The sequence below is a fragment of the Artemia sp. Qi Xiang Cuo genome, chromosome 20, assembly GCF_049724085.1.
Source record: "Artemia sp. Qi Xiang Cuo chromosome 20, ASM4972408v1, whole genome shotgun sequence".
In the NCBI taxonomy this organism is placed as follows: domain Eukaryota; kingdom Metazoa; phylum Arthropoda; class Branchiopoda; order Anostraca; family Artemiidae; genus Artemia; species Artemia sp. Qi Xiang Cuo.
The window spans coordinates 28,920,185-28,934,325 of NC_142813.1; positions in this window are offsets into that span (position 1 = coordinate 28,920,185).

Consider the following 14,141-nt stretch of genomic DNA (forward strand, 5'->3'; position numbering starts at 1 on the left):
TGTGTGGGAGTGGGGGTAGCTGTGCTCTGATCACTTTGACTCTTAAAAAGGGCACTGGAACTTCTGATTACCTATCCAATGAGTCCTCTCGAAAGCATATACGACCACCCTTTCTATAAGAACCCTATATGCCCCCAGGGCATAACTCACAGCCATTGCCCTGAGAGCTGTAGGGGAGGGGGCTATATTCCTCAGAGACACAATTTCCAGACCCTTCAACTACGATGAACAAAACTGTAATCTCTAAATTTTAATTGGAGCTGTTAAGGGAAATGATAAGCATGGAGAGGAGGGGGCTGTTTGTTCTCAAATCACTTTGATTCTTAAAATGGGTGCTATAACTTTCAATTTCAAATCAAATGAGCCCCATCTGAAGCTTATACGACTGCCCATTCCATAAAAACCTTAAATTCCCTCATGGCATAACTTACAACCCTATCTCCAGGACGCTGGGGGGGCTGCATTAACTTACAACCCTTTCCCTGAGAGCTGCGGGGGCGGGGATGTCTTCCTCAAAGACATAACTTCCGGACCTTTCAACTACAATGAAGAAAATTGTTATCTCTAAATGGAAATGATGAGCGTGGGAAGGGGGGGGCTGGTTGCGTCACTTCTGACTTTTAAAAGGGGCACTAGAAATTCAAGTTTCAAACCAAATGAGCCCAATTTAAAGTTTATACGACCACCCATTCTATAAAAACCTAATATGCCCCAAGGGAATGACTTACCACCCTATCCCCGGGGCACTGGGGGGCAGTACCAACCCTAGAGACATTGTTATACGTTCTTTGGACTATTTTGAGCAAAATCGCTATCTCACAATTTCAATAAGATGCGTTTGGTGAAAAGAAAGGCAGTCGAGGGGGGAGGGGGCTAGCTGCCCTCCATGACAAATGACTCTTAAAAAGGAATTAGAGCTTCCAATTTTCAACCAAATGAGCTTCCTCTAAAAATTATACAACCCTCCCTTCCATAGAAACCTTAAATGCCCCCGGGGCATATCTTAAAACCCCTGCCTCCGGCTCTTGGGGTTCGTTTCAACCCCAAAAGCCTTGCTATACGATATTTGGACTATTTTAAGTAAAATGGTTATCACAAAATTTCTATTAGATGAATCAGAGGCAACGCTGTAGCGTTGCCTATAGTAAAGGCCATGGGGCTCCAATGTTTTATTATTATAATTTTTTTCCCAAATTATTATTATAATTTTTTTACCCCTTCATACGGAAATGGTAACTTCAAAGGGGGCTCATTCGATTGGAAATCGAGAGTTCTAGTGCCCTTTTAAATAGTCAAAAATGACTGGAGGGCAACTAGTCCAACCCCCCCCCCCTACGCCCATCATTTCCCCAAACACATCCAATCAAAATTTTGAGATAGCCATTTTATTCAGCGTAGTTGATTTCCAGATAGAAAATATTTTTTGAGGAGGACACTCCCCCACAATCCTCAGGGCAAGGGTTATGCCCTGGGGGCATATAAGGTTTTTATAGAAGGCGTTGTAGTAGAAACTTCAAAAAATGTTCATTCGATTGAAAATTCAAAAGGCTAGTGTCATTTTTAATAGTCGAAAGTGATTGGAGGGCAACTAGCCCCCCCCACGCCTATCATTCCCCCAAACACATCCAATAAAAATTTTGAGACAGGAATTTTCTGCAGCGTAGTTGATTTCGAGATAGAATATATAGTTTTGAGGAGGAAACTCCCCCACAACCCCCAGGGTAAGGGTTTTCAGTTATGCCCTGGGGGCATATACGGGTTTTATAGAAGGCGTTGTCGTAGAAACTTCAAAACAGGCTCATTCGATTGGAAATTAAACAGCTAGTGCCCTTTTTAATAGTCGAAAGTGATTGGAGTGTAACTAGCCCCACTCCCCCCCCCCCACGCCCATCATTTCCCAAAACACATCCAATCCAAATTTTGAGATAGCGATTTTGTTCAAAGTAGTTGATTTCCAGATAGAAAACATGTTTTGAGGAGGACACTCCCTCACAACCCTCAGGGCAAGGGTTTTAAGTTATGCCCTGGGGGGCATATAAGGTTTTTATAGAAGGCGTTGTCGTAGAAACTTCAAAACAGGCTCATTCGATTGGAAATTCAAAGGGCTAGTGCCCTTTTTAATTGTCGAAAGTGATTGGAGTGTAACTAGCCCCCTTCCCCCCTCACCCATCATTTCCCCAAACACATCCAATCAAAATTTTCAGATAACCATTTTGTTTAGCGTAGTTGACTTCCAGATAGAAAATATATTTTTGAGGAGGACACTCCCCCAAAACCCTCAGGGCAAGGGTTTTAAGTTATGCCCTGGGGGCATATAAGGTTTTTATAGAAGGTGTTGTCGTAGAAACTTCAAAACAGGCTCATTCGGTTGGAAATTAAAGGGCTAGTGCCCTTTTTAATAGTCAAAAGTAATTGGGGTGCCACTAGCCCCCCCCCCCCCACGTCCATCATTTCTCCAAACACATCCAATCAAAATTTTGAGATAGCCATTTTGTTCAGAGTAGTTGATTTCCAGCTAGACCATATGTTGTTGACCAGGACAGTGCCCCACAAACATCAGTGTATGGGTTTTAAGATATGCCCTAGGGGCGTATAAGGTTTTTTCAGAAAGTGTTGACATATATACTTCAAAAAGGGTAAATAGATTGTAAATTCAAAGGTCTAGTACTCTTTTTAATAGTTGAAAGTTATTGGAGGGCAAATCGCCCCCCCCCACGCCCATGATTCCCTCAAAAAACTCCAATCCCAAGTTTGAGATAGCCATTTTGTTCCGCGGAGTTGATTTCCTGATTGAAAATGTATTTTTGAGGAGGACACTCCCCCACAACCCTTAGGGCAAGGGTTTTAAGTTATGCCCCGGGGGCATATAAGGTTTTTATAGAAGGCGTTGTCCTAGAAACTTCATAACAGGCTCATTCGATTGGAAATTAAAGGGCTAGTGCCCTTTTTAATAGTCGAAAGTGATTGGAGGGCAACTAGCCCCCCCTTCACGCCCATCATTTCCCCAAACACATCCAATCAAACTTTTGAGACAGCCATTTTAATCAGTGTAGTTGATTTCCAGATGGAAAACATGTTTTTGAGGAGGACAATCCCCCACAACCCTCAGGGCAAGGGTTTTAAATTATTCCCTGGGGGCATATAAGGTTTTTATTGAAGGCGTTGTTATAGAAACTTCAAAAAAGGCTCATTCGACTGGAAATTCAAAGGGATAGTGCCCTTTTTAATAGTCAAAAGTGATTGGATTGCAACTAGCCCCCCCCCACTACGCCCATCATTCCCCCAAATACATCCAATCAAAATTTTGAGATAGCCACTTTTTTTATTTTTTTCAGCGTAGTTGATGTCCAGATTGAAAATATATTTTTGAGGAGGACACTCCCCCACAACCCTCAGGGCAAGGGTTTTAAGTTATGCCCTGGGGGCATATAAGGATTTTATAAAAGGCGTTGTCGTAGAAACTTCAAAACAGAATCATTCGATTGGAAATTAAAGGGCTAGTGCCCTTTTTGATAGTCAAAAGTGATTGGAGTGCAACTAGCCCTCCCCCCCTCTCCACGCCCATCAATTCCCAAAACACATCCAATCAAAATTTTGAGATAGCCATATTAATCAGTGTAGTTGATTTCTAGATAGAAAATATATTTTTGAGGAGGCCATTCCCCCACAACCCTCAGAGCAAGAGTTTTAAGTTATGCCCTGGGGGTAACTGCGTTTTTTATTGAACGCGTCGACTTAAAAACTTCAAAAGAGGCTCATTCTATTGGAAATTCAAAGGGCTAGTGCCCTTTTTAATAGTCGAAAGTGATTGGAGGGCAACTAGCCCCCCCCCACGCCCATCATTCCCCCAAACACATCCAATCAAAATTTTGAGATAGCCATTTTGTTCAGCGTAGTTGGTTTCCAGATAGAAAATATGGTTTTGAGTAGGACAATCCCCTACAGCCCTCAGGGCAAGGGTTTTAAGTTATGCCCTGAGGCCTATAAGGTTTTTATAGAAGGCGGTGTCGTAGAAACTTCAAAAAAGGCTCATTCGATTGGAAATTCTAAGGGCTAGTGCCCTTTGTAATAGTCGAAAGTGATTGAGGGCAACTAACCCCCCTCTCGCGCCCACCTTTTCCCCACACACATCCAATCAAAATTTTGAGACAGCCATTTTATTAAACGTAATTTTAAGTTCTGGAAATTAGGTCTTTGAGGATTACAACTCCCCCAAAGCCCTCAGGGCCGGGGTTGTAATTTAACGATTCTCCGAATCCTTCATATTATTTCTTATGGAAGGGATTCTCGTATAAACTTTAGAGAGGGCTCATTTGATTGAAAATTGAAAGTTCTTGTTCACTTTTTAAGAGTAATTAAAGATTGAAGGGCAACTAGCCCCTCTCCCTCCTCCACGCCCTAAATGCATCAGATAAAAATTTTGAGATAGACATTTTGTTAAAATAGTTCAAAGTTCTGATAACGAAAAACTCCGGTGTCGACACAGCCCACCAGGGCCCAGAGGTAGGCGTTGTAAGTAATGCCCTGGGGCATAACTTATTAAGGGGGGTTTATAACTTATGGGAAGGGGTTTTGTATGGGAAGAACACATAGGAAATCTATTATATACGATCCAATTATAAGGTTAAAATACATACTCTGTGATAGATGCAAAATTGCTTTGGCACACATATTCCTATTAAGGTTAATTCCGAACAGTCGTGATCCTTTTGTGTCAGCAAGTGAAATAGTCCGAACCTCCTTATTGGAGCTATTTTTTCAATATATTCATGGTTGCCAATCGCTGTCAATAAGGTTTGCAACCTGTCTATTGTTCATATATAAGGTTTTTATCAAAGAGGTAATCGTATAGACTTTGAAAAAACCCTCATTCGATTTAAATTGAATGTTCTAGATCCGTTTTTAAAGTCAAGAATAATCGGACAGTATGCACCCCTCTCATGCCATAAAAATTTGAAACTTTTTGCAATCAAAAACGAAAAAAAATTAATTAAAAAAAAACTTTCCGAAAAATAAGTAGAACCCTACTGTAGAGGTTTCAAGCACCTATCTACAAAAATGTGGAATTTTGCATTTTTTGCCAGAAGAAAGATCACGGAAGCGTGTTTATTTGTTTTTTTTTGTTTTTTTTTCCCACAGGGGTGATCGTATCAACCCAGTGGTCCTAGAATATCGTAGGAGGGCTCATTGGAACGAAAATTAAAAGTTCTTGTGCCCTTTTTAAGTAACCAAAAACATGGAGGGCAACTAGGCCTCCTCCCACGCTCATTTTTTCCCAAATTCACCTGATAAAAATTTTCAGATAGCCATTTTGTTCAGCATGGTTGAAAATATGATAACTATGTCCTTTAGGATGACTTAACCCCCCGAAGTCCCCGGGGAGAGGGCTGAAAGTTATGAACTTTACCCAATGTTAACATATAGTATTGGTTATTAGGAAGCATACAGACGTTTACAGGGGGGATATTTTCTGGTACTAGGGGGGTGGGTGAGTCGGGGATTATTTGGGAAGATCTTTCCATGAAGGAAGTTTTCATGGGGGAAGGGACATTGCTATTAAAGGGGCGCCGGATTTCCCAGCATTATTTAAAAAAAATAAGAAATTAAATATAAAAAAAAACAAGTTTTCCAACTGAAAATAAGGAGTAACATCAAAACTTAAAACGAACAGAAAATATTATGTGTATGATTGGTTTCACCCCCTAGTAAATAACGCGCTGGTAAAGCCAAAGATTTTTTAGTACTTTCATAAGAGCTATTTATTCTAAATAACGGCCTTTGTGATTAAGAGGTCATTTTTAAAGAATTGGAACAACATTTGAACTTTAGCTTAAAGAGTTAGGTATTGACAAGGGGGCAAGCCCATTAATATACGTATTAAAAATATATGAATATAGAAGTTCGTTACGTAAGTTAATTCGTAAGTTACGTATATTTATTACTAATAAAAACGTTCGTAAATAAAATTAAACTACTTGCTAGAAAGCCATTTAACCAAATAAAAGTAAAATGAATATGCAATTTTTTTTATTATTTATGTACGGTGAGCCAAAATAAAAATTTGCATTAATTCAAAAACGTTCAAAAATTAAATAAAAAAAACAAGTTTTTTTAACTGAAAGTAAGGAACGACGTTAAAACTTAAAACGAAATAAAATTATTTCGTATATGAAAGGGGCTGTCCCCCTCCTCAACGCCTCGGTCTTTACGCTAAAGTTTGACTTTCTCACAATTCTATTTTTCTCAAACAACAAAAAACTTTAGCGTAAAGAGCGAGACGTTGAGGAGGAGACAGCCATTTTCATATACGGAATACTTTCTGTTCGTTTTAAGTTTTAACGTCGTTCAGTTAAAAAACTTGTTTTTTTATTTAATCTCCTTAAGAACCAAGATTTCAGTGTGTTATTTTTATACTGGAAAAAACAAATTTCAACATTTTTTTTAAGATGGGCACGAGGAATTTTATTCCAATAAATGTACTGAAAATCTACTTAATCTTAGGGCTTCTATAGGGTTGAAGCCTATCAGACCACTATCATATTACACGCCTGAATGTAGGGAAATATTAATAGACCATCCACCTCAGCAGGCATTAAGCTTTTGAATTGAGTTCCCTTTGGTGTTCCTGAGATATCACAAATAAATTCTTTGCGCGACCTTGAATGCAAAGAGTGTCTTTTGATTAAGTTCAACATACCCCTCAACATACCATTAAAGTCTAACTTAACAGCCTTAGCTGTTGCTGAGAAATTGCCTACTCGTCCTTTTGGCCATCTGAATGCACATAGCGTTTTTTGAATGCAAATCGTTGCTTTTGCTTTAGTTCAACATCCCCCTCAACATGTTATGGAAGTTTCAACTTAATAAACTTAACCGTTCCTTAGACATGGTAGATCCCCAACAAGAGACCCTGAAAGTTCCAAAAGTAATACTTAAGTTCTTCCTAGGAAACTGCCAAGACACCCTTTTTACAAGACACAGATATGCCTAATGTATTTTGATTCAGTTTTAAATACCCTTTGACTTTCCCTGAAAGTTTCAACTTAATTTATAAGTTAAACTTAATTTATAAGTTTAAGTTGAAAAAAAGTTTTCAACTTAGTTCTATTCCGTTACTTAAATATTGCATCAATGTGTCATTTTGACAGCCGGAATGCACTTAAACTCTTTGGAGTTCCATTTCTGTATTAATAGCAGCAGTACTTGTTGTTGTTGTAGTTGCAGAACTAGCAGTCATAGAAGTTGAAGTAGCAGAGGCAATCGAAATCACAGTCTCCATCGCACTAGTAGTAGTAATTGCAGTCGCAAGCAATCGCAGTCCTAAGAAGTTGCACTCGCAGTCGCAAGTAGTTGCAGTAGCAGTCACATGACGTTACAATCAAAAGTATTCTCAGTCGCAAGTAATCAAAGTCGCGGTCGCAATGATTCACAGTCACAAGGAGTTGCAGTCATAAGCAGTTGCAGTCGCAAGTAGTCAGTCACATGTAGTCACTGTCGTGGTCGCATATTGCAATTGAACTATATAGTTGCAACTGTTTTTGCAAGTAGTTGCAGTTTTTCCCCCAGGGGTGATCGTATCAACCCAGTGGTCCTATAATATCGTAGGAGGGCTCATTGGAACGGAAATTAAAATTTCTAGTGCCCTTTTTAAGTGACCAAAAAAATGGAGGGCAACTAGGCCCCCGTCCCACGCACATTTTTTTCCCAAAGTCACCTGATAAAAATTTTCAGATAGCCATTGTGTTCAGTATGGTTGAAAATATGATTACTAGGTCCTTGAGTATGAATTAATTCCCTAACGTCCCCGGGGGGAGGGCTTAATGCTGTACACTTTCTCCCCTGTTATCATATATTATGGATGAGTTGGACGTATCCAGACAAGTTCAGGTTTGATTTTTTCTGGGCCGAGAGAAGTTGATGGGTCGGTGGTTATTTGGGAAAATCTTTCCATGAAGGAAGTTTTCATGGGGGGAAGGGACATTGCTATGAAGGGGGCGCCGGATTTCCCAGCATTATTTAAAAAAAGATAAGAAATTAAATATAAAAAAAACAAGTTTTCCAGCTGAAAATAAGGAGTAACATCAAAACTTAAAACGAACAGAAAATATTATGTGTATGATTGGGTTACCTCGCTCTTTAAGCCAAAGATTTTTTAGTACTTTCATAAGAGCTTTTTATTCTAAATAACGGCCTTTGTGATTAAGTGGTCATTCTTAAAGAATTGGAACAAAATTTGAACTTTAGCGTAAAGAGCGAGGCATTGACTAGGGGGCGAACCCCCTAATATACGTATTCAAAATATATGAATATAAAAGTTCGTTACGTAAGTTAATTCGTAAGTTACGTATATTTATTACTAATAAAAACGTTCGTAAATAAAATTAAACAAGTTAAATTCAAACAACATTAACTCAAAAACGTTCAAAAATTAGATAAAAAAACAAGTTTTTTCAACTGAAAGTAAGGAACGACGTTAAAACTTAAAACGAACAGAAATTATTCCGTATATGAAAGGGCCTGTCCCCCTCCTCAACGTCTCGCTCTTTACGCTAAAGTTTGACTTTCTCAAAACTCTATTTTTTTCAAACAACAAAAAAACTTTAGCGTAAAGAGCGAGGCGTTGAGGAGGGGACAGCCATTTTCATATACGGAATAATTTCTTTTCGTTTTAAGTTTTAACGTCGTTCCTTACTTTCAGTTAAAAAAACTTGTTTTTTTGTTTAATCTCCTTAAGAACCAAGATTTTGGTGTGTTATTTTTATACTGGAAAAAACAAATTTCAACAATTTTTTTTTAAGGTGGGCACGAGGAATTTTATTCCAATAAATGTACTGAAAATCTACTTAATCTTAGGGATTCTATAGGGTTGAAGCCTATCTGACCACTATCATATTACAAGCCTGAATGTAGGGAAATATTAATAGACCATCCGCCTCAGCATGCATTAAGCTTTTGAATTGAGTTCCCTTTGGTGTTCCTGAGATATCACAAATAAATGCTTTGCGCGACCTTGAATGCAAAGAGTGTCTTTTGATTAAGTTCAACATACCCCTCAACATGCCATTAAAGTCTAACTTAATAGCCTTAGCTATTGCTGAGAAATTGCCTACTCGTCCTTTTGGCCATCTGAATGCACATAGCGTTTTTTGAATGCAAATCGTTGCTTTTGCTTTAGTTCAACATCCCCCTAAACATGTTATGGAAGTTTCAACTTAATAAACTTAACTGTTCCTTAGACATGGTAGATTCCCAACAAGAGACCCTGAAAGTTCCAAAAGTAATACTTAAGTTCTTCCTAGGAAACTGCCAAGACACCCTTTTTACAAGACACAGATATGCCTAATGTATTTTGATTCAGTTTTAAATACCCTTTGACTTTTCCTGAAAGTTTCAACTTAATTTATAAGTTAAACTTAATTTATAAGTTTAAGTTGAAAAAAAGTTTTCAACTTAGTTCTATTCCGTTACTTAAATATTGCATCAATGTGTCATTTTGACAGCCGGAATGCACTTAAACTCTTTGGAGTTCCATTTCTGTATTAATAGCAGCAGTACTTGTTGTTGTTGTAGTTGCAGAACTAGCAGTCATAGAAGTTGAAGTAGCAGATGCAATCGAAATCACAGTCTCCATCGCACTAGTAGTAGTAGTTGCAGTCGCAAGCAATCGCAGTCCTAAGAAGTTGCACTCGCAGTCGTAAGTAGTTGCAGTAGCATTCACATTTAGTTACAGTCAAAAGTATTCTCAGTCGCAAGTAATCACAGTCGCAGTCGCAATGATTCATAGTCACAAGGAGTTGCAGTCATAAGCAGTTGCAGTCGCAAGTAGTCAGTCACATGTAGTCACTGTCGTGGTCGCATATTGCAATTGAACTATATAGTTGCAACTGTTTTTGCAAGTAGTTGCAGTCACAACTAGTATTATTTTTTTATAAACTAGTAAGTTTTTTATTGTTTTGAAGAGTAGAGTTAAAAAGTAGAGAAAAAGTCAAACTTTAGCATAAAGAGCGAGGCGTTGAGGAGGGGACAGCCCCTTTCATATACGAAATAACTTCTGTTCGTTTTAAGTTTTAATGTCGCTCCTTACTTTCAGTTAAAAAAAACTTGTTTTTTTATTTAATCAAAATACCAGAGAGGATCTAATTAACTTACATATAGGAATAGCGGTTGTCAACTGACGGTGTTTGTTTAACAAAAGTGGATTATTAAGACTTGTTGTGGAACAAGCCATTCTAGTTCCTAAGATCCCCCAAGCTTGCTAATGTTCTTTTTCATCATCAAGAATGTTCAAAAGTACAATTGATAAGGAAAAATTGACAGCCAAGATTAAAAGAATAAAAATGTAAACACAAATACTGCGAGGAAGCTTAAAATAAGTATTTGTCTACTTTTCTTATCAAAACAATGGTTGCAAATCCCCAGATCCGGAAAAAGATTATTTGTTAGGAATATTAATAAGTACATTATTTTTTAAACTGATAGCCAATATCATACAGAAGAACAAAAACGTAAATAAAAACACTTGGACGAAATTGATAAATAGTATTTATCACTTTTTTCCTTGTCAGAACATCCATTCTAAATCTCGAGATCTAGAAAGGGAATTGAAAGTTGTCTTTGTGATAATTGCAATTACGTGAAAAATTGATTTTAGATTTTAAACTTAAGACAGGTTATTTTTCAAAGTAGCCTGTACCTAATATGCGAGTATAATTTTTTTTTCTTTAGTTTTTTCGTCTGATGGCAGCTTCAGTAAACAGTTAAAGTTGGAAAAATCATTAAGTATATAAAGCCATTGCATTAAAAATGTTAAAACACACAAAAGTTTTTTTTTCTGAAATTATGAACATTTTGATATGCTTCAAAAATCTTAAATGTTATTAGGAAAAAAAAACAACAAGAAAATCAGTACTTCCTATCACTGATTGGTTCTATTTTAGGGGAACTCAAGATCACGTTACTAAACGGAAATGGCGTGCTGAGCAAGGTAAAAGACCAATTTGTCCCATGTCAAGTAAAAACAGTATTCGGGTAAAGAGGGAGTCGTAAAGCGAGATTTCCAGGTGATTTGGAGCAAAGGGTAAATTAAGGCCTATGTTCATCGATTTTAACAAGCAAAGATATAATGATTCCATAAAAACTAATAAAACTAAAATTTGTGACGAAGACACTTTACTGGAATGTGTCATAGTTGTGATACCAATACATCATTACCAATTTGAAAATAATATAAAAGTAGACCAGTCTTAATTTATACTGTTTAAACAATGGGCTTTGAACCTAATATTGTTAATTTAATCATTCTGCTTTTTTATTCTTCTTATTGATTTTTGAATATTTCAGTGGATTTTTTTTAATTTCATATTATTTAAATTTTTTTTACAAAAAAATTCAGAACTTTTCTGCTATAAGACTTAGGTTGAAATGGTGCAACGGAAAAAAAATGGTGATGAAAAGCAGTTCTTGTGCTTCAGCTATTACCACTAGATTCATGAAATATTATCCATCTGACACCTTCTTATCTTATCAAAACTTAAATAAAGTAACACTAGCTAAAATACAATTGAATAATAGTCAGAGTATCAGATTCTGTATTGTGCACCCACCTATGCCGGAAGGTACAAAAATGCTGAGGACGGATCCTAAGGTAGTCGACAATGCTGAAAACGAATATCGTAGGGCGCAGGTTCGCCGTTGGGGCGTTTCTGAGATATAGGCCGAAAACGCCAAATTTAGCCTATAACTAAGTGTGACGATTCAGGATTTTTGCGAGTTATTGGGTTGAGGAATCTGGCGTAATGTTATATCAATCGAAAGAGGAGATCTAGATCTACAAGAATATGATTTTTAAATTGAAAAAAAACACAACTTTTTTTCTCTATTTACTGCAGTTTCAAAATAAGTGCTGTAAAAATCGACTAATATCTCAAAGAAAGGCTAGAAACTCGAAATATCTTCAAGGTAACAAACTTTTTTTCATATTAGAAAAGAAAGTTCATTCAATTCCGTACAAGTTGAGCTAAAAAAAAATAAACTATTATTATTTTAAAAAAATCTGGGATTTTTTTTGTAGTGTCACTGAAATGATCACTACCCGTATCGTGAAAATGGACATAGTTTATTTTTTCTTCAAAGGGTAGGAATACTTCAAACTTTTTAACTGTTTAAAATTTTTAACTTTAACTTAAAAATAAAAATAGGTTTAAAAAAATGTTAACTAAAAAAAGCGTTTTTTTAAAATGGACGAATAGGTTTTCTGGTGTACTAAGGGGTCTACAATCACCTTTTTGAGACCTGATATGCCACTGATATGACTGAGCTATTTACTACATGAAAGAATTCTGGTTCACAGATGGATTCAGTTGGCGCACTGGAGTTGTCTTACTCGACCTGCCCGTAGAATTGGGTAATAGTAACTGATTAGGGACCTGTTGTAATTAAAAGTAAAAGGTATCAAATAAAACTTTCAAAAATATTCCTCATTTTCTTCTTCGGAGAATTCAGACGGGGCAAGGTCAAACTCCCTGCATGCCCTCCTCGTTCCACGACAGGAGCATAAGCTGCAGCATCCTTTGATTTTTGAGCAGCTACAATCTTTCCTACAACTTTCACTTTTGCATCTGCAGTAAGCTTCCAGGCATGATGCTTCTTTACAGCTTGAGACAGCCGCATCTACTCCCCCTTCATCCGTCTTCCATCCATGGAGGAGTGGATCTGGAATACTCGGCCGAGCCTGTACTGACGACAAGATTATCCATGTAGATAATATGGCTCTTCGTATGCATGGCTCGAAAGTGTCGTTAGAAGGTGGCAGTCTTCTCACATCCTGTTTTTGGCACCAAATGCAAGCTCTTGCGCTGACCAGTGAATTGAATCCGGCCTATTTACCGTAAATTTCAATGACCATGGATTTTGACAGGTCGGAGGCTTCTCTTAACGTGTCGATTAAAATCTTCCCTTCTGCATCCTTGATCCGGTCCATGACAGACACCACATTTTACGCAAACGTTGGAGACGCCACAGTGTTTAAGAAAGAAGCTTTCCCGACGCCGAATAAGAAATTAGTTGCGCCTCCCCCTGATAAACAGTCGACGAACCGTAACATAACCTGCTGCTCTTTGGACAAGTACACTCCATCTACCAGCTAGTGTACTGGCATAATGTAAGCCGGGAACTTCAAGAAAAGTTCCTCAGCTTAAAGCTCTTCAAAAAAAATGAACACATGCTGCTGCCACGTCTGTGTCTGTGGCATGCACAACGATGCTACAAGTGTAACGCTAGCGTACTTGGCATGGGTCATGGAGGACAAGCATTCCTAGTAGTCACAGTGTTCTGGTAAAGTTTGACTGCAGCCACGCTTGATCAGAGACACATTGAATCTCTCCTTGAACCCACCAGAGAGAAAAAGGTTGAGTGCCTTCGGAAGCTGATCACCCATCTGCTCCCAGGTTTCATACAAAATTTTGAGGAGCCGCCTTTTAGACACTGAGCTTGCAAGTACGGCATCCCATTCTTCAATAGTGCTAAGAGCCGAAATTTCGAGGTTTTTCCCTTTCCCTCGTCGGAGTCTGCATGCTGATTTCAAGGAAATTGACTCTCCGGTGTCCGTGAGCTTCGCAAACAGCCCGTCGTACCAATCTGCGACAATGTGGACTTCAGGAATACCCACTGGAAGATCATTCAGCAACGATAGAAGCAATCTTTCCGCGAAGGATTTGACTGTTTCAAACCTAGTAGGCCGATAAGACCTTATCTTGGAGATTAGGTCAATGGTGTGTACTGTTGCTGATGTTGTTTCTTTGGATTTCAAAGTCGCCGGCAAAGTTGCAAGCCCTTCTTTTTTTCTTAGCCAGTTCAACAGCATAGCTTTGTTCCCGTCCTCATTTTCCAGCCCGAGGATATCTTGGTTGATTGTTGTGGAAGATGTTCAAAAATGGATGGAGAGAAAGGAAGAATCTCTATTGTGAGGATCTTTGCAACTGCTTTCTCCTTTTCTTCGCCGTAGCTCTACTGAGCAGTAATGATTCTCTTCAAGGCTGTTACTTCAGAGCTCAGGAGATCGGTTCTAGGGACACCCTTCACTTTCTGAGTTTTTCTATCTGAAGGGAAAGTTCGGAGTGCAACCTTTTTCAAATCTTCTTTCC